Source organism: Pelobates fuscus, chromosome 3 (assembly GCF_036172605.1).
Source record: "Pelobates fuscus isolate aPelFus1 chromosome 3, aPelFus1.pri, whole genome shotgun sequence".
Lineage (NCBI taxonomy): Eukaryota > Metazoa > Chordata > Amphibia > Anura > Pelobatidae > Pelobates > Pelobates fuscus.
Genome location: NC_086319.1, coordinates 82,428,046 through 82,454,307, shown reverse-complemented (window position 1 = coordinate 82,454,307; position 26,262 = coordinate 82,428,046).

Sequence of the window (26,262 nt, the reverse complement as noted above, 5' to 3'; positions counted from 1 at the left end):
GGCAAAAAGTGCAGAGAATTTGAATTGCAAGCACTATATTTGACCCTGTAACTTTCCAAGACACCATAAAACCTGTACAGGTGGGGGGGGAGGGGGGTACTGTTTTACTCGGAAGACTTGGCTGAACACAAATATTAGTGATTCAAAATGGTAACTTGTATTACAACAATGATATTTTTAGTAAAAGTGACGGTTTTTGCATTTTTCACACATGAACTGCACTTTTTTCTGACGATATTATTGTTGTAATACAAGTTACCATTTTGAAACACTAATATTTGTGTTCAGCAAAGTATCCTGAGTAAAACAGTACTCCCCATGTACAGTTTGTATGGTGTTTTGGATAGTTAGAGAGTCAAATATAAGGCTTGCATTTCATTTTTTTCACATTGAAACTTGCCAGATTGGTATGTTGCCTTTTGAGACCGTATGGTAGCCCAGGAATAAGAATTACCCCCATGATGACATACCATTTGCAAAAGTAGACAACCCAAGGTATTGCAAACGGGGTATGTCCAGTCATTTTTAGTAGCCACTTAGTTACAAACACTGGTCAAATATTTGTTTTTTACTTTTTTCACACAAAAACAAATATGAACGCTAACTTTGGCCAGTGTTTGTGACTAAGTGGCTACTACAAAAGACTGGACATACCCCACTTGCAATATCTTGGGTGGTCTACTTTTGCAAATGGTATGCCATCATGGGGGTAAATCTCATTCCTGGGCTACCACATGGTCTCAAAGGTAACATTACTAATCTGGCAAATTTCAATGTGAAAAAACTGAAAAATGGAATGTGCTATATTTGACCCTTTAACTTTCCAAAACACCGTAAAAACTGTTAATGGGGGCTACTGTTGTACTCGTGAGACTTTGCTGAATCCAAATATGTGCTCTTTTTGCAGTAAAAGCTAACAGTATTGTGACATTTACAGCTAAAATGTGAGGCGGAACTACAAATGATTTTAAAAATTTACAAATTCTCAATTTTTTTTATTTTATTCATAATAAATTATGTTTCATATATAAATATTTGATATGAAATGAAAGCCCTGTTTCTCCTGAACAAAATGATATATAATAAGTGTGGGTGCATGTAAGGAAACCAAGTATATTTAAACCTCTTTCGGTAGTTTCCTCCCGAAGCGCCAGGGTCTAGTGTAGATAGATCTCCGTTCGGAAATTCCAAGGAACGAAATCCATACGAAATACAAATAGCTTCACAAGATAATTCCCTTAGTAAAGCATACGAATTCCAAATAACAGCCAGAGTCAAGGATCAGGATACAAGTAGAACTGAGCTTTATTCACACACACAGCCTTTTAAGCAGGTCCCCATGCAAGGGGACATCCCACAGGGAGGAGTAACATTTATCCAATCATGTACAGTAAAAATATAGAACACACCCAACACAAACATGTAATTCCCTCCCATAGCCTTGGAGATAATCAGGTCTGATACAGTAGCAACCTAATTATCTACAGGCAGAAAAATCACTAGTTTCCCCAATTTCTGGAACACCCCTTTATACATGGGGTATCCCCACAAATCCTATGACCCCTGATAGCCCCGACCTGGGTAACCGACATATTCAAATTTCACCCAGATCGGTTATGGGGTTCTCAAAAACTATGGAAGTCCTTTGTGACCGGTTCACCGTGGGTGGGCTTCCCAAAATAGTTCCACAAGTTTGGGTGGTTTTGACGGTCACTTTAGAAAAGGGAGAAAAACGAATAAAAGTACCGAATGGATTCCCCTGGCTCCTAGCAGCGATTGTTCCCCTCATTTGTATGCACAACCGTACCGAATAGCGCTCTTCTAGCTAATCGTTACATATAGTTCCAGCGTTCGTATGATTGAGACCGGTGTTCGGGAAGTCGAGTGTCCGATTTTAGTTCCAGACACTCGACGACCAAGTCCCGCTGCCTTTGTTTGAAGGAAAAAAAGATGGCCGCGGTTTTCTCTGCCACGTGGCGTTCGGCAGTACGAACGCTGGCCCGCACACGTAGAGGGTTTAAGTGATGCCGGCTTTGAAGTTAAGTGAGCCAGGGGTGGTCTTTGTTCGGCAGTTCCATCTGCCGACTAAAAACATGAAGAAATAGCAGGAAACAGGCAGAAATACTGAATATAAGAGTCATTTCTTCACACTGCTCCCCTATAAGTCCATAGGTTGGCATACCCGCCTAGACCCTGTCGGGTTGGCTTGGGGATGACCGAGAAAAGTATGTTTTAGGAGTCCAGTTCGGTCTGTCGAGACAGTCCATCCGCATTACCGTTTTGTTTGCCCAGACGGTATTGCATGGTAAAGTTATATGATTGGAGGGCTAGGCTCCACCGTAATAGCCTGGGGTTGTCACCAGCTACCCGGTTAAGCCACACAAGGGGGTTGTGGTTGGTCATAAGGGTAAATGCCCGTCCGTACAGATAGGGCTGGAGTTTCTTGAGTGCCCAAACGAGAGCTAAGCACTCTTTTTCCACGGTGGCATAGCTGACCTCTCGGGGTAAAAGTTTACGGCTGAGGTATGCCACCGGGTGTTCCATGCCGTCGGCTCCCACTTGGCTTAGCACGGTTCCCAGCCCAAACATGGAGGCATCTGTGTGGACAAGAAATTGTTTAGTGTGGTCGGGTGCTGCCAACACAGGAGCCTCACTCAATGCCGCTTTAAGCTTCTGGAAAGCGTCCTGCGTCTCTGGGGTTCAGGAGACCGGTTTGGGAAGGGCCTTTTTAGTAAGGTCGGTGAGGGGTTTGGCCAGGGCGCTGTACTCTGGGACAAATTTTCTGTAATAACCGGCTGTCCCTAAGAAGGCTAGTACCTGGGTTTTGGTACGGGGTTGGGGCCAATTAGCTATGGCCTCTACCTTAGCTTGCTCTGGACGCTGTCTACCGGAGCCCACCCTGTGGCCGAGATACTATACCTCGGCCATGCCTACATGACATTTGTCTGGTTGCAATGTGAGCCCTGCGAGGTGAATTGGTTTGAGTACCCTGGACACGTGGCCCAGATGGTCCCCCCATGTGCGGCTGTAGATGGCAATATCATCTAGATGCAATAGCTTGCATTTAAAAACAAAAAAAGTTTTTGACTGTAATATAATAGCAGTCAGTGTTCTTCATAAGTGTGTGTCAGGCCTACAGCGTGGACTCTGACAAGCTCTGCCAGTGCACAGTGCCACTCATATCTGGTGTCACAATAGCGTGCATTTAAAAACAAGAAACGTTTTTGACTGTAATATAATAGCAGTCAGTGTCCTTCATAAGTGTGTGTCAGGCCTACAGCGTGTACTCTGCCAGTGCACAGTGCCACTCATACCTGGTGTCACAATAGCGTGCATTTAAAAACAAAAAAAGTTTTTGGCTGTAATCTAATAGCAGTCAGTGTCCTTCAAGCGGGTACCAGGCCTACAGCGTGTACTCTGCCAACCTCTGCCAGTGCACAGTGCCACTCATATCTGGTGTCACAATAGCGTGCATTTAAAAACAAAAAAGTTTTTGACTGTAATATAATAGCAGTCAGTGTCCTTCATAAGTGTGTGTTAGGCCTACAGCGTGTACGCTGCCAACCTCTGCCAGTGCACAGTGCCACTCTTATCTGGTGTCGCAATAGATTGCATTTAAAAACCAAAAAAAATTTTTCACTGTTATAGATTGAATAGCAGTTAGTTGTCTGCAAGCGGGTGTCAGGCCTACAGCGTGTACTCTGCCAACCTCTGCCAGTGCACAGTGCCACTCATATCTGGTGTCACAATAGCTTGCATTTAAAAACAAAAAAAGTTTTTCACTGTAATATAATAGCAGTCAGTGTCCTTCATAAGTGTGTGTCAGGCCTACAGCGTGTACTCTGCCAACCTCCGCCAGTGCACAGTGCCACTCATATCTGGTGTCACAATAGCTTGCATTTAAAAACAAAAAAAAGTTTTTGACTGTAATCTAATAGCAGTCAGTGTTCTTCAAGTGGGTGTCAGGCCTACAGCGTGTACTCTGCCAACCTCTGCCAGTGCACAGTGCCACTCATATCTGGTGTCACAATAGCTTGCATTTAAAAACAAAAAAAGTTTTTGACTGCAATATAATAGCAGTCAGTGTCTTTCATAAGTATGTGTCAGGCCTACAGCGTGTACTCTGCCAACCTCTGCCAGTGCCCAGTGCCACTCTTATCTGGTGTCGCAATAGATTGCATTTAAAAACCCAACAACTTTTTTCACTGTTATAGATTGAATAGCAGTTAGTTGTCTGCAAGCGGGTTTCAGGCCTACAGCGTCTACTCTGCCAACCTCTGCCAGTGCACATTGCCACTCTTATCTGGTGTAACAATAGCATGCATTTAAAAACCCAAAAAGTTTTTTGACTGTAATATAATAGCAGTCAGTGTCCTTCATAAGTGTGTGTCAGGCCTACAGCGTGTACTGTGCCAACCTCTGCCAGTGCCCAGTGCCACTCTTATCTGGTGTCGCAATAGATTGCATTTAAAAACCCAAAAACTTTTTTCACTGTTATAGATTGAATAGCAGTTAGTTGTCTGCAAGCGGGTTTCAGGCCTACAGCGTCTACTCTGCCAACCTCTGCCAGTGCACATTGCCACTCTTATCTGGTGTAACAATAGCATGCATTTAAAAACCAAAAAAGTTTTTTGACTGTAATATAATAGCAGTCAGTGTCCTTCATAAGTGTGTGTCAGGCCTACAGCGTGTACTGTGCCAACCTCTGCCAGTGCACAGTGCCACTCTTATCTGGTGTCGCAATAGATTGCATTTAAAAACCCAAAAACGTTTTTCACTGTTATAGATTGAATAGCAGTTAGTTGTCTGCAAGCGGGTTTCAGGTCTACAGCGTCTACTCTGCCAACCTCTGCCAGTGCACATTGCCACTCTTATCTGGTGTCACAATAGCATGCATTTAAAAACCAAAAAAGTTTTTTGACTGTAATATAATAGCAGTCAGTGTCCTTCATAAGTGTGTGTCAGGCCTACAGCGTGTACTGTGCCAACCTCTGCCAGTGCACAGTGCCACTCATATCTGGTGTCACAATAGCGTGCATTTAAAACCCAAAATTTTTTTACACTGTTATAGATTGAATAGCAGTTAGTTGTCTTCAAGCGTGTGTGTCAGGCCTACAGCGTGTACTCTGCCAACCTCTGCCGCTGCACAGTGCCAATCATATCTGGTCTCACAATAGCGTGCATTTAAAAACAAAAAAACTTTTTTCTCTGTTATAGATTGAATAGCAGTTAGTTGTCTTCAAGCGGGTGTGTCAGGCCTACAGCGTGTACTCTGCCAACCTCTGCCAGTGCACATTGCCACTCATATCTGGTGTCACAATAGCGTGCATTTAAAAACAAAAAAATGTTTTTCACTGTTATAGATTGAATAGCAGTTAGTTGTCTTCAAGCGGGTGTGTCAGGCCTACATCGTGTACTCTGCCAACCTCTGCCAGTGCACATTGCCACTCATATCTGGTGTCACAATATTGTGCATTTAAAAACCCCAAAACATTTTTCACTATTATAGATTGAATAGCAGTTAGTTGTCTTCAAGCGGGTGTGTCAGGCCTACAGCGTGTACTCTGCCAACCTCTGCCAGTGCACATTGCTACTCATATCTGGTGTCACAATAGCATGCATTTCAAAACAAAAAATGTTTTTCACTGTTATAGATTGAATAGCAGTTAGTTGTCTTCAAGCGGGTGTGTCAGGCCTACAGCGTGTACTCTGCCAACCTCTTCCACTGCAAAGTGCCACTCATATCTGGTCTCACAGTAGCTTGCACACATAGTACCACTAATCCAAAAAAAATGACAGGCAGAGGCAGGCCACCCCGCAGGGGCCGTCGTGGTCGTGGTGCTGTGATTCCCTTTTGCCCTAGAATAATGCCCAGTTTTCAGAGGCCACGTACCCTGAACTTGAAAAGTTCTGAGGACATAGTTGACTGGCTAACACAATCTTCTACAGCTTCCGCTCGGAACCTTGATGCACCATCCTCCTCCAGCTTAGCTTCGGGCACCTCTCAAGATACCACTCACCCACCTGCCGCCACCACCAACACTAGCACCACAGCCGCTTCACTTTATCTGTCAGAGGAGTTATTTACACATCCGTTTGAAGAAATGAGTGATGCTCAACCATTATTGCCAGAGGATGTAGATAACAGCGATATGTCTCAGTCAGGCAGCATTACACACATGGACGTACGGTGTGATGATGATGATGTTGTACCCGCTGCTGCTTCCTTTGCTGAGTTGTCAGATACAAGTGAAGCGGTTGATGATGACGATGCGTCCATGGATGTAACGTGGGTGCCCGCTCGGCAAGAAGAAGAACAGGGCGAAAGTTCAGATGGGGAGACAGAGAGGAGGAGGAGACGAGTTGGAAGCAGGGGGAGGTTGTCGCAAGGAGCTAGTGGCACAGTCAGACAGCATGCATCGGCACCCGGGGTCAGCCCGGCAGCACGCCAATCAACGCATGCTGTGTCCACCACCAGAATGCCGTCATTGCAGAGCTCAGCAGTGTGGAATTTTTTGTGTGTGTCTGCCTCTGACAACAGCGATGCCATTTGCAACCTGTGCCAAAAGAAACTGAGTCGTGGGAACACCCACCTAGGTACAACTACTTTGCGTAGGCACATCACAAACGCCTATGGGATCAACACATGAGTACAAGCAGCACACAAACTCAAAGCCGCCATCCTCCTCCTGGTCCAGCATCTTCAGCCACGTCAACCACTGCTGTCCTCCTTGCCCCCTCTCAACCATTCGCCACTCCATCTCTCGCCTTGAGCAGTTCCCGCTCATCTGCCCACAGTCAGGTGTCTGTCAAGGACATGTTTGAGCGTAAGAAGCCAATGTCAGAAAGTCACCCCCTTGCCCGGTGTCTGACAGCTGGCTTGTCTGAACTATTAGCCCGCCAGCTTTTACCATACAAGCTGGTGGAGTCTGAGGCGTTCAAAAACTTTAGCTATTGGGACACCGCAGTGGAAGGTACCCGGACGAAATTTCTTTTCACAAAAGGCAATCCCCAACCTGTACTCGACTGTGCAAAAGGAAGTAATGGCATGTCTGGCACACAGTGTTGGGGCAAGGGTCCATCTGACCACTGATACCTGGTCTGCAAAGCATGGTCAGGGCAGGTATATCACCTACACTGCGCATTGGGTAAACCTGCTGACGGCTGCCAAGCATGGAATGCGTGTGTCAGGTCCTAACCTGCCGGCATCTCCGCTACCCTGAGACTTCCGGGTAGACGGAGCTCGGCCACGCCCCCTCCTCTGACGCGGTCTACCCACGCTACATAGGGAGACCGCGCCAGATTCAAAAGGCTGAATTATTGGAAGCTTACCAGCAACCCGAACTCAGCAAAAGAGATTCTTCTACCTCCACTGTGTACCGGAACCGGACTGGGAAACATTGACCTACCTTCTCCTCACCTCGACCACGGATTATAACAAGGACCAACTCTTACCTGCCAAGTCCTTCATTTTCCTCTCAGGGAAAGCTGAGCAAGCCTGGACTTCCACCACTACAAAGATAAGTAGTACTTTTCATCCAGAATTGGATTCTGCCTGCTTGCAAATCTGCTTACCCTCTATTTCCTTCAAACTAACTGATATCTCCTGCAACCTACTAAACTAATTCTGCTCTGAAAAGTCTCTCTATGCCATGGACTAACTATTGCCTTTCTCTTATACTAATACCAAATTCTGCTGCTGCTTGTTCCATTTGTCAAATTCCGTCTATTTAAAGATACAGTACCTGTACTAAATTAAATCATTATCTCCACTCCTATTCATTAAATAAAACCAACAGTTATCTGCAGTTGTGTTCCATATAGTTACCAAGTAAAGCATTACAGAATAATTCAGCCTTTTGTAATGGATCCAGCAGATATCAATTCCAAAATTACTGTATTGAACCAAAGAGTAGATACACTTGCCCAAGGCATGCAAGATCTACAGATTGCAAACGAACGGATCCTTACTTATGTAAGAGACTTACAAACACATACTCCTCATACTGTTACGCACTCGGCTAGCGACCCTGCTGTCTGTAATCCCGAAAAGTTCTCTGGAGATCGGTCCAAATACAGGGAGTTTCTTAATTCCTGCAAATTATTGATTGCCTTAAAACCTAGATCTTATCCCACTGAAAGATCCAAGGTTTGTTCAGTTATTTCTTTTTTTTTTTTTTAATTCTTTTTTTTTCTGTGCAATTGATTAACAGATACGTGTAACGTGCCACAACAGCACACATACGCTTTACATCAAATACATTATCATGGCATATGAAAGTTGCACATTTTTTCATTTTTATAACAGGCATGGTCGACTAGTATACATGAGGAATAGAAACATAAATGGTGTATATATTACGCTTAGTTGACTGACAGCATATTTAAAGGTTGTGAGAGTCGGCACAGTATACAAGCTTAGGTTAGATCAGAGAGTTATGTAACACTATCAAGAGCATTTAAATGATTAGACAATCTCTCTAAGTTGGTTGATAAGCATGTTCTAGATCAGGGGTAGGCAACCTTTTAGCAGCACTGTGCCCATATAGGATTGTGATGTCCCGTAGTGTGCCGATCCTATTTTTTTAAATTGAGGTGTGTATGCTGCTGTATTCTGCTTGTGTTATTTATACTGTAATTGCTTTGTATCATTGTATTTGTGCGTATGAGAGCTATTATATTGTATATGTTCATTAGTAGTTTATGGTATCGTGTATGATACATATGAATGTGGGCTGTGTATGAGGGCTGCTGGTGGAATTGTGTGTGGGTGGATATGTCACATTGTGTGTTTGGTGTGTGTGGGGACTGTTTGGGGTATTGCATTTGAGAGGTTGCATGTGGGATTGTGTGCATGTATGTGGATTGTTAGTGGTGTTGCGTGTGTGGGGATTGTGTGTATGTTTGTGTGTGGGCTGTTCGTATTATTTGTATGAGGGGAGGGTTATTCTGCATTTCCATGTATATCTAGCAGTGTGGGTGGCTTCCCTGGGTTCCAGTGGGGACCAGGCTGGCCAGGTACAGGTGAAGGACAGGAGCTGCAACAGCAGCTGCAGGCTGCTCTACTCAGTGGCGGATCCAGAGCCTGATCTCGGGAGGGGCACTTGTAGATTATTTAAATAAATAATCCAGACACAATAACCACTACAGCTCAGTGTAGTGGTTATAGTGCCAATAATGCCAAGACCCCCTCCCAGAGTAAGTAGTCAAACTGTTTAAGAACTGTTTGACAACTTACCTGAGGTTCTCTGGGAAATGGGGCTGTAGTAGGGCAGAGGAGCAGTGGTATGTGTGAGTGGTGCAATGTGTGAGGGGTGCAGTGTGTGTGTGTGTGAGGGGGACAGTGTATTAGCAGTGTGTGTGTGTGAAGGTTGCAGTGTGTACAGGGCCGGTGCAAGGATTTTTGCCGCCCTAGGCAAAAAAAATTTTGCCGCCCCCCCCATATGTCCAGCCCACCATGTGACATCACAATGCCCCGCCCATATGCTCTGCCATATGGGCCAACTCCAGTCTTCACAAAGTGTCTTATCTGAAAAGACAGTGTGTTTACATTAAAAAGCCTACAGGCACAGGCTATAGACACCAGAACCACTACATTATGCTGTAGTGCTTCTGGTGACTATAGTATCCATTTAATGTGAGGTAAATTAGAGATTAGTGCCACTAATAATATATTGGATTGCCTACTTACCACCAGATGAGGACAAGAGGCTGATGATGGGCTCAGTCTGGCTCCACAGGTCTGGTGTAGAAGAGGCTCTCTGGAGACTGTTTTTAACAGTGCTCACAACAATTAACGAACAGGAAGCAGCTCCGTTTTTTTAGGGCCCCTTACACAGCTCAAGGTCTGGGCCCCCAGGGGGCATACGCCTACAATGCCCACCCATAAATCCACCTACATGGCCCATCCATGAGTTGGGGATGTTTTATGTGTGCAATTTGTGTAAGGGATGTAGTGTGTTTATAGGGGATGTAGTGTGTGTTTGCGTGTAAGGAATGCATTGTATGTTTCTGTGTGTGTGTGTGTGTGTGTGTGTGTGTAAGGGGTGCAAGGTTTGTTTCTGTGTATGTAATTGAATGCAGTGTGTGTCTGTAAGGGGTGCATTGATTGTGTAAGAGAACGTAAGGGATGAATTGTGTGTTTCGGGTGTGTCTGTGTGTGAGTAGGAATGCATTGTATGTTTCTGTGTGTGTGTGGGGGGGATGCATTGTGTATGTGTGTAGTGTAAAAGAGAGGGTTTGTGGGGTAGGATAGGGACTGAGATGGGAACAGCTTTCTTTTTTTAAAAAAAAATTCATAGTGGTCTCCCCTCAATTATTGATTTCCCCTTCCCTTCTGTCCCTCCGTGTTCTCCCCTTCTGTCACTTAGTGCTCTCCCTTGGCCCCCTGTCCCTCTGCAGTCCCCCTTGGTGGTCTTCTCACTCCCCCCTCCCCCTTTAGTGGTCCTCCCTCTCCCAAACCCCTTAGTGGTCCTCCCTCTCCCAAACCCCTAAGTAGACCTTCCCCTACTCCCCCCACCCCCTTAGTGGTAATCACCCTCCTCCCCTCTCCTTAGTAGTCCTCCCTCCTTACCCCCCTTAGTGGTCCTTATCCCCCCCTCCCCTAGTGGTCCTTATCCCCCCCAACCTCCCATAGTGGTCCTTATCCCCCCGATCCTCCCATAGTGGTCCTTATCCCCCCCAACCTCCCATAGTGGTCCTTATCCCCCCTCCCTCCCCTAGTGGTCCTTATCCCCCCTCCCTCCCCTAGTGGTCCTTATCCCCCCTCCCTCCCCTAGTGGTCCTTATACCCCCCCTCCCTTAGTGGTCCTTATACCCCCCCCTCCCTTAGTGGTCCTTATACCCCCCCTCCCTTAGTGGTCCTTATACCCCCCCTTAGTGGTCCTTATAGCCCCCCCTCCCTTAGTGGTCCTTATACACCCTCCCTCCCTTAGTGGTCCTTATACCACCCCCCCCTTTAGTGGTCCTTATTCCCCCCCCCCTTCCCTTAGTGGTCCCAATACCCCCCCCTCCTCCCTTAGTGGTCCTTAATACCCCCCCCCCTCCCTTAGTGGTCCTTAATCCCCCCCTCCCTTAGTGGTCCTTAAACCCCCTCCTCCCCCCCTTAGTGGTCCTTAAACCCCCCCTCCCCCTTAGTGGTCCTTAAACCCCCCCCTCCCCCTTAGTGGTCCTTAAACCCCGCCCCCCCCACCCCCTTAGTGGTCCTTACCCTCCCCTCCTGCCCATGTAGCGTGGCCGGGCGGCGCGGAACGCGGGACAGGAACCTTTGTTTCCTGTACCCGGCCGCCGGCGGAATGACAGGAAATGCTCACTGAGTGAGCATTTCCTGTCATTCCGCCGGCGGCGGGTACAGGAAACAAAGGTTCCTGTCCCGCGTTCCGCGCCGCCCGGCCACTCTACATGGAGAGACCGGCAGGAGGGAGCGCTCTGCGCTAACCTCCTGCCGGTCATAAACCCGGCCGCCCTCCATGCAGCAGTGCTGCGCCGCCTGGGGCTTGCTAAAGCGCTCAGGCGGCGCAGCATGAGGAGGCGCAGCGGGGACAGGGATCCGGCGCCCCCTGGTAAGTTGCGCCCTAGGCGGCTGCCTAGGTCGCCTTACAGGTGGCGCCGGCCCTGAGTGTGTACGTGAGGGCGGCAGTATATGTCAGGGGTGCAGTGTGTGTGTGGGTCAGTATGTGTGTGTGACAGTTACAGTGTGTGTGTGGGGCAATGTATGTGTGTGGGGGCAGTGTGTTTATGGGGGGCAGTGTGTGTATGGGGGGCAGTGTGTGTATGTGGGGCAGTGTATGTGTATATGGGGGCAATGTGTTTATGAGGGGCAGGGGCAATGTGTGTGTATGGGGGGCAGGGGCAATGTGTGTATATGGGGGGCCGGGGCATTGTGTGTGTATATGGGCGGCAGGGGCAATGTGTGTGTATATGGGGGGCAGGGGCAATGTGTGTGTGTGTATGGGGGGCAGGGGCAATGTGAGTGTATATGGGGGGCAGGGGCAATGTGTGTGTATATGGGGGCAGGGGCAATGTGTGTGTGTATGGGGGGCAATGTGTGTGTGTATGGGGGGCAGGGGCAATGTGTGTGTGTATGGGGGGCAGGGGCAATGTGTGTGTGTGTGTGTGTGTGTGTATGGGGAGCAGGGGCAATGTGTGTGTGTGTATGGGGGGCAGGGGCAATGTGTGTGTGTATGGGGGACAGGGGCAATGTGTGTGTGTGTGTATGGGGGGCAGGGGCAATGTGTGTGTATGGGGGGCAGGGGCAATGTGTGTGAATGGGGGCAGGGGCAATGTGTGTGTATGGGGGGCAGGGGCAATGTGTGTGTGTATGGGGGGCAGGGGCAATGTGTGTGTGTGTGTATGGGGGGCAGGGGCAATGTGTGTGTGTGTATGGGGAGCAGGGGCAATGTGTGTGTGTGTGTATGGGGGGCAGGGGCAATGTGTGTGTGTGTGTATGGGGGGCAGGGGCAATGTGTGTGTGTGTATGGGGAGCAGGGGCAATGTGTGTGTGTGTGTATGGGGGGCAGGGGCAATGTGTGTGTGTGTATGGGGGGCAGGGGCAATGTGTGTGTGTGTGTATGGGGGGCAGGGGCAATGTGTGTGTGTGTATGGGGAGCAGGGGCAATGTGTGTGTGTGTGTATGGGGGCAGGGGCAATGTGTGTGTGTATGGGGGGCTGGGGCAATGTGTGTGTATGGGGGGCAGGGGCAATGTGTGTGTGTGTGTATGGGGGGCAGGGGCAATGTGTGTGTATGGGGGGCAGGGGCAATGTGTGTGTGTGTGTATGGGGGGCAGGGGCAATGTGTGTGTGTATGGGGGCAGGGGCAATTTGTGTGTAGAAGAAGGATAGGGGGGGGCTTTTTTTAATGTGTGTGTTTTTTTTTTACATTTAATTAAAATTAATATATAATTTATGTCCCCCCTCCCTTCTTACCTTTACTGGGAGGAGGGGGGACATCTTTCTTTCCCTGGTGGTCCAGTGGGGTTCATTGGTGGTCCCAGCGGTAGGAGTGAACTCTAGCCCGCGCTCCAGGGCTAGAGTTCACTCTCGCGAGATTTGGAGCGTTGCCGTGGTAACCGCGGCAACGCTCCAAATCTCGCGAGAGGAGGACCCGGAGGAGCTGCTGGTAACAGCTCCCGGGTCCTCTCTCCCTCCCCTGCCGGTCGGCTGTCAGTAATGTGCCTGCGGACCGGGGAGGGAGATCACCGATCTCTAATCTCCCTTCCCGGTCTGCAGGCACAATGCAGGGCTGGCACTTGGGCAATGTCAGCCCTGCATTAGCTGGCAGGGGAGAATCTCGGGGGGGGCAATTGCCTCGTTGCCCCCCCCCCCTGGATCCGCCACTGGCTCTACTACAGTGTGGATTCCCATTCACAAGTGCTGGGAGGAACTGATCTGAGATCACTTCCTCTATGTTCTGCAATGCAAAAATTGAGGATTGTCCTTCAGTACCTCTTCGTATTAGCATATATCTGAAGTTTCACTGAGACTCCTGATAGGCCAAAGCCTGTTTGGCTCTAGCAGCCTTGAGTGCCGTGGAAAGACACCACGAATGCCGTGCATGGCACTAGTGCCGTAGGTTGCCTACCCCTGTTCTAGATTGAGGAGACATAAACAGATTATTTAAGAGCGAGTAGCTAATATACCACTGGGGACTCGACATGGGATAGGGGGAGGCAGGGGTTAATGCTAAGGGCTCACATACGCTTTAGCTAGTTTGGAGCACCCCTCCACCCCCTCCCTCTACCGGCTTGGCTCAGCGTGATGGGGAAAGGCATCCAAGCCAAATGATAAACCCAGCCAGCTCTGCTCTGCCGGTCGCAGCACATGCTCTTGTCTGAGCCAGCTCTCGCTGGAGTCTGCATCAGAGTCCGTGAGTGTGTCCTCTCGGGTGTCAGGCGACTTTGTGATGTCTGCTCGGGGAATTTGGCTTGGGTGAGTGGTTGCCGGAGCTTCTGCGCTTGGATGCGGGTGGGTGCTGCCGAAAGTCCTCCTTCAGCTGTAGAGCCGTCTGTATCGTGGAGCCTGCAAGTGGAGGCAGGGATCCCTTCACAGCCTCTGTAGGGGTTCCGCCTGTAAGCTGTTCTGCGCGAGTAGTCTCGTGGAGGCTTAGCTGGCGGCCATTTTAGCTCCAAAGTGCGGGAGACTGGATGTGGGTTAGATGGTAGTGTTCCTCTCCCTACTGTCGTGGGCCCACCAGTGGGGACCGGGATAACCCCCACCGGTCCAAAGGGGGGGGAACGGGACCAGGACCACACAGAGAGCCACTGTGTGATCGCCGGGTGAGAAGGCAAGATGGCGGCCGTCCACCCCGCTCCCTCCTCGACTAGGCCACAGACGCCAAAGTCTTTGTGCTCGCCCTCCCGGGCTCCAAAAAACTCCCGATCTCGGGGTCTGCTGCAACACCGACAGCCAGGTACTATTGTTGTCCTTATTCAGGGCTCAGTTTAGCTTAGGAGACGCATATTTCAGCTTATAGGGCTGTGTCCCTTGGGAGCCTCTCTTGCATAAGACCGGTCAGCATGGCGGCCCGGCCCCGCCCCCCCCAGTTATTTCTTTTCTAAGAGGTGAACCTATGGCCTGGGCTCACTCCTTCCTGGAGAACGATGACCCCATCCTAGACTCCTTGGATGAATTTTTTGAAGCCATGTCTCTTCTTTATGAAGATCCCAATAAACAAGCTACAGTGGATTTAACCATTAGAACCTTACATCAAAGAAACAGACCGGTCGAAGATTACATTGCTGAATTTAAAAGATGGGCAACAGAAACTCAATGGAATGACATAACCCTACGCAACCAGTTCCGTATCGGGTTATCTGAAGCAGTAAAAGATGAACTCTCAAGAACTGTACTGCCCACTACACTGAATACTCTGATTCAACTTTCAATCAGCATTGACAGACGGCTTAGAGAAAGAAAAGCTGAGAAAGCTCTCTCGAGTTCATTATGGAAAAAAACTTTCATTCCGTCAAAGACGCCTGAAAAACCAACAATACAAACAGAACCTATGGACATAGGGGTAATAAGAAGTCCTCTTACTCCAGAAGAGAGAACCAGAAGAAGACAATTAAACCTCTGCATGTATTGTGCTTCACAAGATCATGTGATCCCAGAATGTCCCTTATTGAAACGTCCAAGAGGCGGTAAGCATGCTTCTATCACTTCTATATTGAGTGTACTTCCTCCAAAATCAACCACTCATTTCTCCTCTATTTCTCTCATATTGCAGTGGGACCAGGGCCGGATTAACATAGGGGCTGATGGAGCTGCAGCTCCAGGCCCAGGCCCATGGAAAAGGCCCATTGATTAAAAAAATAAAAATAAAAAAAAAAATTTACATTTTTTTTTTACATTTTTTTTTTTCCCACACACTACTCTTAGGGATTCCACCTGGCTTTTATTCTATTGGCACAGCCAGTGTTTGAAGCTGCCTGGCTGGTGCCAATATTGCAGTGATACTGGCAATACAAATGCTGGTATTTTTCTCAGTATAAACAAGAGAATACTATGCAATACCAGCACTGGCCAGTAGGGATCGCTGTGTATGGAGACAGGCATGGATAGGAAGTTCCATCATATCCCTCCCTGCCTATCTTTACTCACTGATCTGCAGGGGTGCTGCTACAGAGAGTACAGACAGCAGCTCCCACCCTGCAGAGACAGCATACAGCTCAGGGAAGTAAGGGATGGGGGGAAAGGCTGCAAGGAGACATACACTAAGACACTAAGGGACATTGGGAGACATTATGACACAGACACATGGGGACACAGGAATCCATCTATACAGCAGAATCAAACTAAGTAGTTTTTTTGTGATTTTACAGCATTTTCTCTTATGTCACTCCTTGTGATTTACATAATGTGATGTCACCCATACATATTTAATTATGCAAATTAGCAAGGCCGGTATGTTTTTCCAAGAAAGGTTGCAACCCTAACTACTTTTCACATACTCTTACTTAAGTATGGGAACTTAAGAGGGATGTATGGGCACAAAACTTGTGTGAACTGGCTGACAATGAATATGGTTAAAGGGACACTATAGTCACCAGAACAACTGCAGCTTATTGAGTTTGTTCTGGTAAGTAGAATCATTACCGTCAGGCTTTTTGCTGTAAACACTGTCTTTTCAGAGAAAATGCAGTGTTTACATTACAGCCTAGTGATAACTTCACTGGCCACTCCTCAGATGGCTGTTAGATATTCTTCCTGGGTCATGGCTACCTAAAATGCATCCAAACATTCCGTATCTCCTCCCTCTGCATGCTGACACTGAACATTCCTCAAAAATATTCATTGATTCAATTCATCTCTATGAGGAGATGCTGATTGGCCAGGGCTGCGTTTGAATCATGCTGGTTCTGTCCCTGACTTGCCTCTTTGTCAGTCTCAGCCAATCCTATGGGGAAGCACTGTGATTGGATCAGGCCACCACTTCTAATGATGACAGCAGACTGCTTGTTTTTCTGAGTCTAACAGCATGCAGAGTTACAGCTTCAGGCTTGAATACAGTAAGATTTTGCTATATTTATGGAGGCATGAGGGGCCCAGGGGGGCTAGATGGTGGTGTTAACACTATACGGTCATGAGTTCATGTTTTTGTTCCTGACCCTATAGTTATCCTTTAAGGTAATGCTGATTGCTGACTTTGGTCTCTCTAACACTGTGGCATGTTCCCTTTCTTCTACACTCACTACATACAGCTTTTCTCTGTCCCAGACTATATACCAGGAGCTTCTGCCTGCTAGTAAGAAGGTAAGGAGACAAGTGGACCAGCGAGTGCTAGGGGACAGTTGTTAGAAAGCGTTGAGCGAGCGCATCATTAGATGCATTTATGCCAAGCTCAGGGTGCTGTCTGCATAGTATGCCCTTAATTGGCCTGCTGAATGATTGGCAGTCAGCTTACCATGCATTCATGCCAGGCTGGCCTTCTAATTCTTTGGGCAGACATGTCCTCTTTTTGGGCATGTTCGCCCCTTTTGGCAGGTTACATGATTTGTGTCAGTGGCACACCCTTTTACCGCGCACATTGACTTCCTGCTTGACTGGACACTGCTGTTAGGGGTTATGGATTTACTTGAAAGATGAAAACATAAATTAGTGAGAGATTAGCATAGGGTATGTGTTTTCTTATAGCTGCTGTTTTCTTTCTCTCCAGCACCATCTCCATCAGATACATGACGCTTGGGAGCGTTTTACTGTTTTTGGTCAATATGATTCTGTAATTAGGCCCATCATAATTGTCAGCACCAGGCCCACTGGGCTCTTAATCTGGCCCTGAGTGGGACAAAGAAAGAATTACGACTGAGGCCATTATTGATTCTGGTGCAAATGGGGTGTTCCTCGATTCATCCTTTGTAACAAAAAATAAAATTCCTTGTGTTCGTAAAAGCACTTCTGTCTCTGTCAGAGTTATTGATGGCTCCTTAATATCCTCGGGCCCCATTCGAAATGAAACTATTCCTTTAAGAATAACCACTAATAATATTCATTCCGAATTTCTTGTATTTGATGTTATCGCATCTCCTCTTTATCCGGTTATACTAGGAATCAACTGGTTAAGGACTCACAATCCACAAATTACATGGTCTCCCTTCTCTCTCACCTTTTGCTCTGCTTATTGTAAAGGAACATGTTTACAACATATCCCCATTTTCCAGGTTACTGAAGAACCGATTATACCTACCTATTATTCCGAGTTTGCAGATGTATTTAGTAAAAAGGAAGCTGAGACTCTTCCACCTCATCGACCCTATGATTGTCCAATAGACCTCATACCTGGTGCCCCTATTCCTTTTGGGCACGTTTATCCTCTCTCCGAATCAGAGTTAAAAAACCTCAAGGAATACCTGGATGAAAACCTCCGTAAGGGGTTCATTAGACCTTCCAGCTCACCGGCTGCTTCCAGCATGTTTTTCGTAAGAAATAAAGACCAGACTATACGTCCCATCATAGATTACAGATCTTTAAAAAAAATAACAGTTAAAAATCGTTATCCTCTTCCCCTGATAAATGAGTTGATCGAAAGGTTAAGAACAGCTACCATCTATACTAAGCTTGATCTCCGTGGGGCATATAACCTTATTAGAATTAAAGCTAATGATGAATGGAAAACTGCCTTTTGGACCCGATATGGCCTTTATGAGTATCTTGTTATGCCTTTCGGGCTCTGTAACGCCCCCGCAACCTTTCAGCATTTCATAAACGACATCTTCAGGGATCTTCTTGATGTATGTGTTATCATTTATCTAGATGACATACTTATATACTCTAACAGTCTCGAGGAACACAGGAAACACGTTAGATGGATGTTATCCAGACTGAGAACTCACAAGTTATACGCCAAACCAGAAAAATTATTTTTGATGTTAATGAAATTACCTTTTTAGGGTACGTTATTTCACCTCATACGATAAGAATGGATAATTCCAAAATAGATTGTATTCTCAACTGGCCTACTCCTACTAATGTAAAGGACTTACAACGTTTCCTTGGGTTTGCCAACTTCTATAGAAAATTCATTAAAAATTACTCCGACGTAGCTCATTCACTTAATCTGCTTAACAGCAATAAACATCCCTTTACTTGGAATGAAAAGGCTCAATCAGCCTTCGATGAATTAAAGTGAAGATTTACAACTGCTCCTATTCTTCAACTGCCGAACCCTGCATTTCTCTACGTCCTGGAAACGGATGCTTCAGAGACAGCTATCGGAGCTGTCCTTTCCCAACACAAAACACCTAAAGATCCTCTCCATCCAGTTGCCTTTTTCTCACGATCCATGTCTCCTGCTGAAAAAAACTACCCTATCGGTGAAAAAGAATTACTGAGTATAAAAGCAGCCTTCGAAACCTGGCGACATCTTCTTGAAGGGACACAAACTCCTATAATAGTATATACTGACCACAAAAACCTTGAATATCTGCACTCCAACAAAACTCTCTCAGCCAGACAAGTAAGATGGAATCTTTTTTTTTTCTCGGTTTAATTTTCAAATTATTTATAGACCCGGATCCAGAAACAAAAAGGCGGATGCCCTGTCCAGAATCCACCAAGGTCCTCCTATACTTGGAACTCCTCCCTATAAAGTTATTGGAATCATATCATCACTAATAGATGACATAAACAATCTAAAAGAAGACGCTCTTGAACTTCCCAAGTCAAACAAACTAACAAAGAAAGACGGTATCTACTATTTCAATAACAGAATCTACATTCCTCCCATATTTAGGAATAAAATACTCGAATTAATTCACGATTCTCCTTTGGCTGGTCATCCTGGTATAAAGAAGGCCCTAGAGTTATCTACGAGATATTATTGGTGGCCTCGCCAGGACAAAACCATCGAATCCTATGTCAAAACTTGTTCAACCTGCCAGAGATCCAAGTCTGAACATCATCAGCCATTTGGTCAATTATTGAACCTACCGATCCCAGAAAGACCTTGGCAATCCATTTCAATTGACTTCTTGGTAGAACTCCCTCCTTCTCAACATCATACCGCCATTTTAGTAGTAGTGGACCGCTTCACAAAAATGTCCCATTTTATTCCCTTGAAGAAGTTACCCTCATCATCTGAACTTGCTAAGGTATTCGTCGATAATATAGTGAAACTTCATGGACTCCCTGATGAAATCATATCAGATAGAGGGACTCAGTTCACCTCCAAATTTTGGAACGAAATGTGTTCTTCCCTCCATATTCAACGCAAACTATCTTCAGCCTATCATCCCCAAACCAATGGGCAAACAGAAAGAGTTAACCAATGCGTAGAAGAATATTTACGATGTTATTGTTCTTACCTACAAGATGATTGGATCACATGGTTGCCTATGGCAGAATTTGCGTACAACAACTCTATTCATACCAGTAGTAAAATGACTCCTTTTTTCTCAAATTATGGGTTCCATCCCTCTTCATTTCCTAACCTAACCATTCCTTCTTCTAACCCCACCGTTTCAAATCAAAACTCTTTCATGTCTTCCCTATTTCTCAAATTACGTGAAAATCTTAAACTCGCATCGTTTAATCAAAAAAAGTTTTTCGATGCTAAAAGGCAACCTCCTCCTACTTATAAAATAGGTGATCTTGTATGGCTCTCCTCAAAAAACATTGCCACCAACCGTCCCTCGAAGAAACTGAGTTCCCTCTTTCTTGGTCCTTTCCAAATATTGTCAATCATCAACAATAACGTTGTTAAATTGAAGCTTCCACCTACTTTAAAACTTCATCCTGTCTTCCATGTTTCCTTGCTTAAACCTCACCTCTCCGACCCTTTCCAGAGGGATGCTATTACTACTCCTGATCCTATTTTGGTACAAGGTGAAGAAGAATACGAGGTCCAAAGGATCCTGGATTCACGGATCCATCGTGGCTCCCTGCAGTATCTCATTAGGTGGAAAGGTTACGGAATCGATGAGGACACTTGGGTAAACTCCTCTGTAGTCCATGCAAACAGGTTGATTACCGCGTTTCACAGACGCTATCCATCTAAACCTTGTTGATAGCACCCTACGGGTGCTTCTTACAAGGGGGGTACTGTCAGGTCCTAACCTGCCGGCATCTCCGCTACCCTGAGACTTCCGGGTAGACGGAGCTCGGCCTCGCCCCCTCCTCTGACGCGGTCTACCCACGCTACATAGGGAGACCGCGCCAGATTCAAAAGGCTGAATTATTGGAAGCTTACCGGCAACCCGAACTCAGCAAAAGAGATTCTTCTACCTCCACTGTGTACCGGAACCGGACTGGGAAACACTGACCTACCTTCTCCTCACCTCGACCACGGATTATACCAAGGACCAACTCTTACCTGCCAAGTCCTTCATTTTCCTCTCAGGGAAAGCTGAGCAAGCCTGGACTTCCACCACTACAAAGATAAGTAGTACTTTTCATCCAGAATTGGATTCTGCCTGCTTGCAAATCTGCTTACCCTCTATTTCCTTCAAACTAACTGATATCTCCTGCAACCTACTAAACTAATTCTGCTCTGGAAAGTCTCTCTATGCCATGGACTAACTATTGCCTTTCTCTTATACTAATACCAAATTCTGCTGCTGCTTGTTCCATTTGTCAAATTCCGACTATTTAAAGATACAGTACCTGTACTAAATTAAATCATTATCTCCACTCCTATTCATTAAATAAAACCAACAGTTATCTGTAGTTGTGTTCCATATAGTTACCAAGTAAAGCATTACAGCGTGGCTCTGCAGACGAGTTGGTGACACCGCCACGACTTGCAGGCAGGCCTGCTGCCACCTCCTCTACTCCTCCTACTCTATCCTCTTCCATAACCTCCTTGGCTGAGTCCTCTTCTGCTGCTGCGTCTTGCTCCACATCAATGGCACCCCCCCAGCTCCCCAGGTACTATTCCCCATCCCGGATACGGCAGTGTCACGCCGTCTTGGGTTTGACTTGCTTGAAAGCAGAGAGTCACACCCGATAAGCACTCCTGTCCGCCCTGAACACACAGGTGGAAAAGTGGCTGACTCCGCAGCAACTGGTGATCGGCAAAGTGGTTTGTGACAACGGAACAAATTTGTTGGCGGCATTGAAGTTGGGCAAGTTGACACATGTGCCGTGCATGGCACATGTGTGTAATCTGATCGTACAACGCTTTGTGCCTAAGTGCACAGGATTACAGGACGTCCTGAAGCAGGCCAGGAAGGTGTGTGGCCATTTCAGGCGTTCCTACACGGCCATGGCGCACTCTGCAGATATCCAGCGGCGAAACAACATGCCAGTGAGGCGCTTGACTTGCGACAGCCCGACACGTTGGAATTCAACACTCCTAATGTTCGACCGCCTGCTCCAACAAGAAAAAGCCGTTAATGAATATTTGTATGACCGGGGTGCTAGGACAGCCTCTGGGGAGCTGAGAATTTTTTTGCCACGTTACTGGACGCTCATGCGCAATTCCTGTAGGCTCATGCGTCCTTTTGAGGAGGTGACAAACCTAGTCAGTCGCACCGAAGGCACCATCAGCGACATCATACCATTTGTTTTCTTCCTGGAGCGTGCCCTGCGAAGAGTGCTGGATCAGGCCGTAGATGAGCGTGAAAAGAAAGAGTTGTGATCACCATCACCACCAGAAACAGCCTTATCAGCATCGCTTGCTGGACCTGCGGCAACGCTGGAAGAGGATTGTGAGGAAGAGGAGTCATAGGAGGAATGTGGCTTTGAGGAGGAGGAGGAAGACCAACCACAACAGGCATCCCAGGGTGCTCGTTGTCACCTATCTGGTACCCGTGGTGTTGTACGTGGCTGGGGGGGAAGAACATACCTTCATTGAGATCACTGAGGAGGTGGAACGGGGAAATGAGTAGCTCGGCATCCAACCTTGTGCAAATGGGGTCTTTCATGCTGTCGTGCCTGTTGAGGGACCCTCGTATATAAAGGCTGAAGGAGAACGACCTGTAATGGGTGTCCACGCTACTAGACCCCTGGTATAAGCAGAAAGTGGCTGAAATGTTACCAAATTACAACAAGTCGGAAAGGATGCAGCATTTGCAAAATAATTGAAAAGTATGCTTTACACAGCGTATAAGGGTGATGTCACAGCACAACGGGAATCTAACAGGGGAAGAGGTGAAAGTAATCCTCCTCCTCCCACCAGGGCCGGATTAAGAGCACAGTGGGCCTGGTGCTGACAATTATAATGAGCCTAATTACGGAATCTTATCGACCAACTTACTAAAACAGTCATACCTCCCAACGGTCATGTATCTGATGGAGATGGTGCTGGAAGGAAACTCATAGGATGCAGCTATAAGAAAACACATACTCTATGCTAATCTCTCTCTAATTTATGCTTTCATCTTTCAAGTAAATCCATGCCCCCTAACAGCAGTGTTCAGTGAAGCAGGAAGTCAATGGGCGGGGTAAAAGGGTGTGCCACTGGTGCGAATCACGTGACCAGAATTGCCAAAAGGGGCGAACATGCCCAAAAAGGGGGCATGTAGGTCCAAAGAATTTGAAGGACAGCCTGGCATGAATGCCAATCATGCAACCTGTCCAACTAAAGGCATACTATTGTCAGGGTACCTGTAGTCTCTACCTCAGAGGAGGTGAGAGACTTAGACGTTTATCCTCCCAGAGGGGTTGTTTCTTCCGTTCCTCGCGGTTCTCTCGGCCATTTACAAGCCGACCGCGAGGGATCCACTTCCTTATATGACGCGACGCTCAGTAGTCGACGTCATGACGCCAACCCGGGTCGACCTGTCAGTCAAGTCCCGAGCACTAATCAGGACTCGTCGGGGGCGTGATTACCCTCTAGAATCAAGGTATAAAGTAAGGCTTTCGGCATCTGCTCATTGCCCTGTCGTGGTTCTAGCCTGTCTAGTCACTCAGTGCTCTTGTATTCTAGTTGTCTCTTTGGTTCTGACCCGGCTTGTTTGTACTACCCTGTTTATCTCTGTTACCCTTTGACTCGGCTTGTCTCTCGCTTACCTGTCCTCTCGTTCCCCCGACCTCGGCTTGTTCCTAGACCATTCTCTACTTACTCCTTACGTTAAGTCCGGCCATTCTAAGGTCCGGTATACTTACCTACCACCTGTTTGTACTCTGCGTGTTGGATCCCTGTCCCGATCCTGACAACTATGCAGTCAGCCCCCTGAGCTTGGCATAAATGCGTCTAATGATGCGCTCTAAGGACTGCCCCCTAGCACTCGCTGGTCCACTTGTCTCCTTACCATATTACTAGCAGGCAGAAGTTCCTGGTATATAGTCTGGGACAGAGTAAAGGTGTATGTAGTGAGTGTAGAAGAAAGGGGACATGCCACAGTGTTAGAGAGACCAAAGTCTGCATTACCTAAACTAATTTTATTGTCATCCAGTCCACACAAGTTTTGTTCCCATACATCCCTCTTAAGCTTCCAAACTTAAAGGGACACTAAAGTCACCAGAACAATTACAGCTTATTGTATTTGTTCTGGTAAGTTGAATCATTCCATTCAGGCTTTTTGCAGTAAACACTGTCTTTTCAGAGAAAATAACTCCACTGGCTGCTCCTTATATGGCTGCTAGAGGTGCTTCCTGGGGCAGTACTTCCTAGTGTGCAGCACTGCCATTCAGTGTCTCCACCCTCTGCATTCAGACACTGAACTTTCCTCATAGACATGCATTGATTCAATTTATTTTTATGAGGAGATGCTGATTGACCAGGGCTATGTTGGACTTGTGCTGGCTCTGCCCCTGATCTGCCTAGTTCACAGTCTCAGCCAATCTTATGGGGAAGTATTGTAATTTTCTCAGACCACCACTTCTAAAGATGTCAGCAGACAGTCAGTTCAGAGGCAGAGCCAGCAGCTGCAGACTTGAATACAAGTAATATTTTACTATATTTAGAGAGGCAAGAAGGGGCCAGGGTTGTGGTTTTAACATAATAGGGTCAGAAATACATGATTGTGTTCCTGGCCCTATAGTGCTCCTTTAAGCAAGAGTATGTGAAGCGTAGTTAGGGTTGCCACCTTTCTTGGGAAAAAATACCAGCCTTAATCATTTGTATAATTAATTAGTTATGATGTAAATCATAAGGAGTGACATCAGAGAAAAGTCTGTAAAATCACCAACAAACTACTCACAGTTTGATTCTGCTGTATAGATGGATTGCTCCCAGTGTCTCCCTGTCTCCCAGTGTCTCAGTCTCAGTGTCCCCATATCGCCCAGTCCCCTAGTCTCCCAGTGTCTCAGTGTCCCCATTTCTCCCAGTGTCCCAATGTCTTAGTGTGTCCCCATGTTTGAGAGACATTTGAGAGACATGGGGACACAGAGAGACATGGGGACACAGAGAGACATGGGGACACTGAGAGACCCGGGGACACTGAGAGACCCGGGGACACAGACACATGGGGACACTGGGAGATATGGGGACACTGAGAGACATGGGGACACAGAGACCCGGGGACACAGACACAGGGGAAACTGGGAGAAATGGGGACACTGAGACACTGGGGACACAGACACTGGGAGACATGGGGACACTGAAACATTTGGGGACACTAAGACACTAGGGACACAGAGACATGGGAACACATACACTGGGAGACTAGGGGACACTGGGAGACTAGGGGACACTGGGGACATTGGATGGGAGACAGACACATGGGGACACTGGGAGACATGGGGACAGTTGTGGACATAGACATGGGGACACTGGGACATATAGGGACACTGGGAGACATGGGGACACTAGGCACACTGAGACACTAGGAACACAGACACTGGGAGACATGGGGACACTGAAACATTTGGGGACACTAAAACACTAGGGACACAGAGACATTGGAACACAGACACTGGGAGACTAGGGGACACTGGGAGACTAGGGGACACTGGCTGGGAGACAGACACTTGGGGACACTGGGGAACATGGGGACAGTTGTGGACATAGACATGGGGACACTGGGACATATAGGGACACTTGGTGACACTAGGCACACTGAGAGACATGGGACATTGAGACACTAGGGACACTGGATGGGGGGCATGGGGACACTGGGAGACATGGGGACATAGTGTCTCCATGTCCCAATGTCTAGGTGTCTCCCAATGTCCCTATGTCTCACAGCGTCCCCATGTGTCTCAGCATCTCCATGAGTCCCGGTGTCCCCTAGTGTCTCAGTGTCCCCATGTTTTCCAGTGTCCCCAAGTGTCTCAGTGTTCCCAGTTCTCCCAGTGTCTGTGTCCCCATGTCTCAGTGTCCCCTAGTGTCTGTCTCCCCATGTGTCTGGGTCCCCTAGTGTCTCAGTGTCCCCATATGTCCCCTAGTGTCTCAGTGTCCCCCTAGTGTCTCAGTGTCCCCATGTGTCCCCTAGTGTCTCAGTGTCCCCATGTGTCCCTGCTGCCTTTCCCCCCATCCCTCACTTACCTGAGCTGTAGAGCTGCTGGCTGTGTTGCTGCTCCCCCACGGATCAGTGAGTAGAGAGAAGCAGTAACTTCCTATCCCTGCCTCTCTCCACACACAGTGACCCCTACTCGCCGGTGCTGGTATTGCAGAGTAATCTCCATTTATTCTGAGAAAAATACCTGCATTTGTATTGCCGGTATTACTGCAATACCAGCACAGCCAGGCAGCCTCAAATACCAGCTGTACCATTAAAATACCAGTCAGATGGCAAACCTAAGAGTAGTGTGTAAAAAAAAAAAAATTAAAAAAAAATTTTTTTTTACACATTTTTTTTTTTTTTTTTTAAATGGGCCTATTCCATGGGCCTGGGCCTGGAGCTGCAGCTCCATCAGCCCCTATTTTAATCCGGCCCTGCCTCCCAC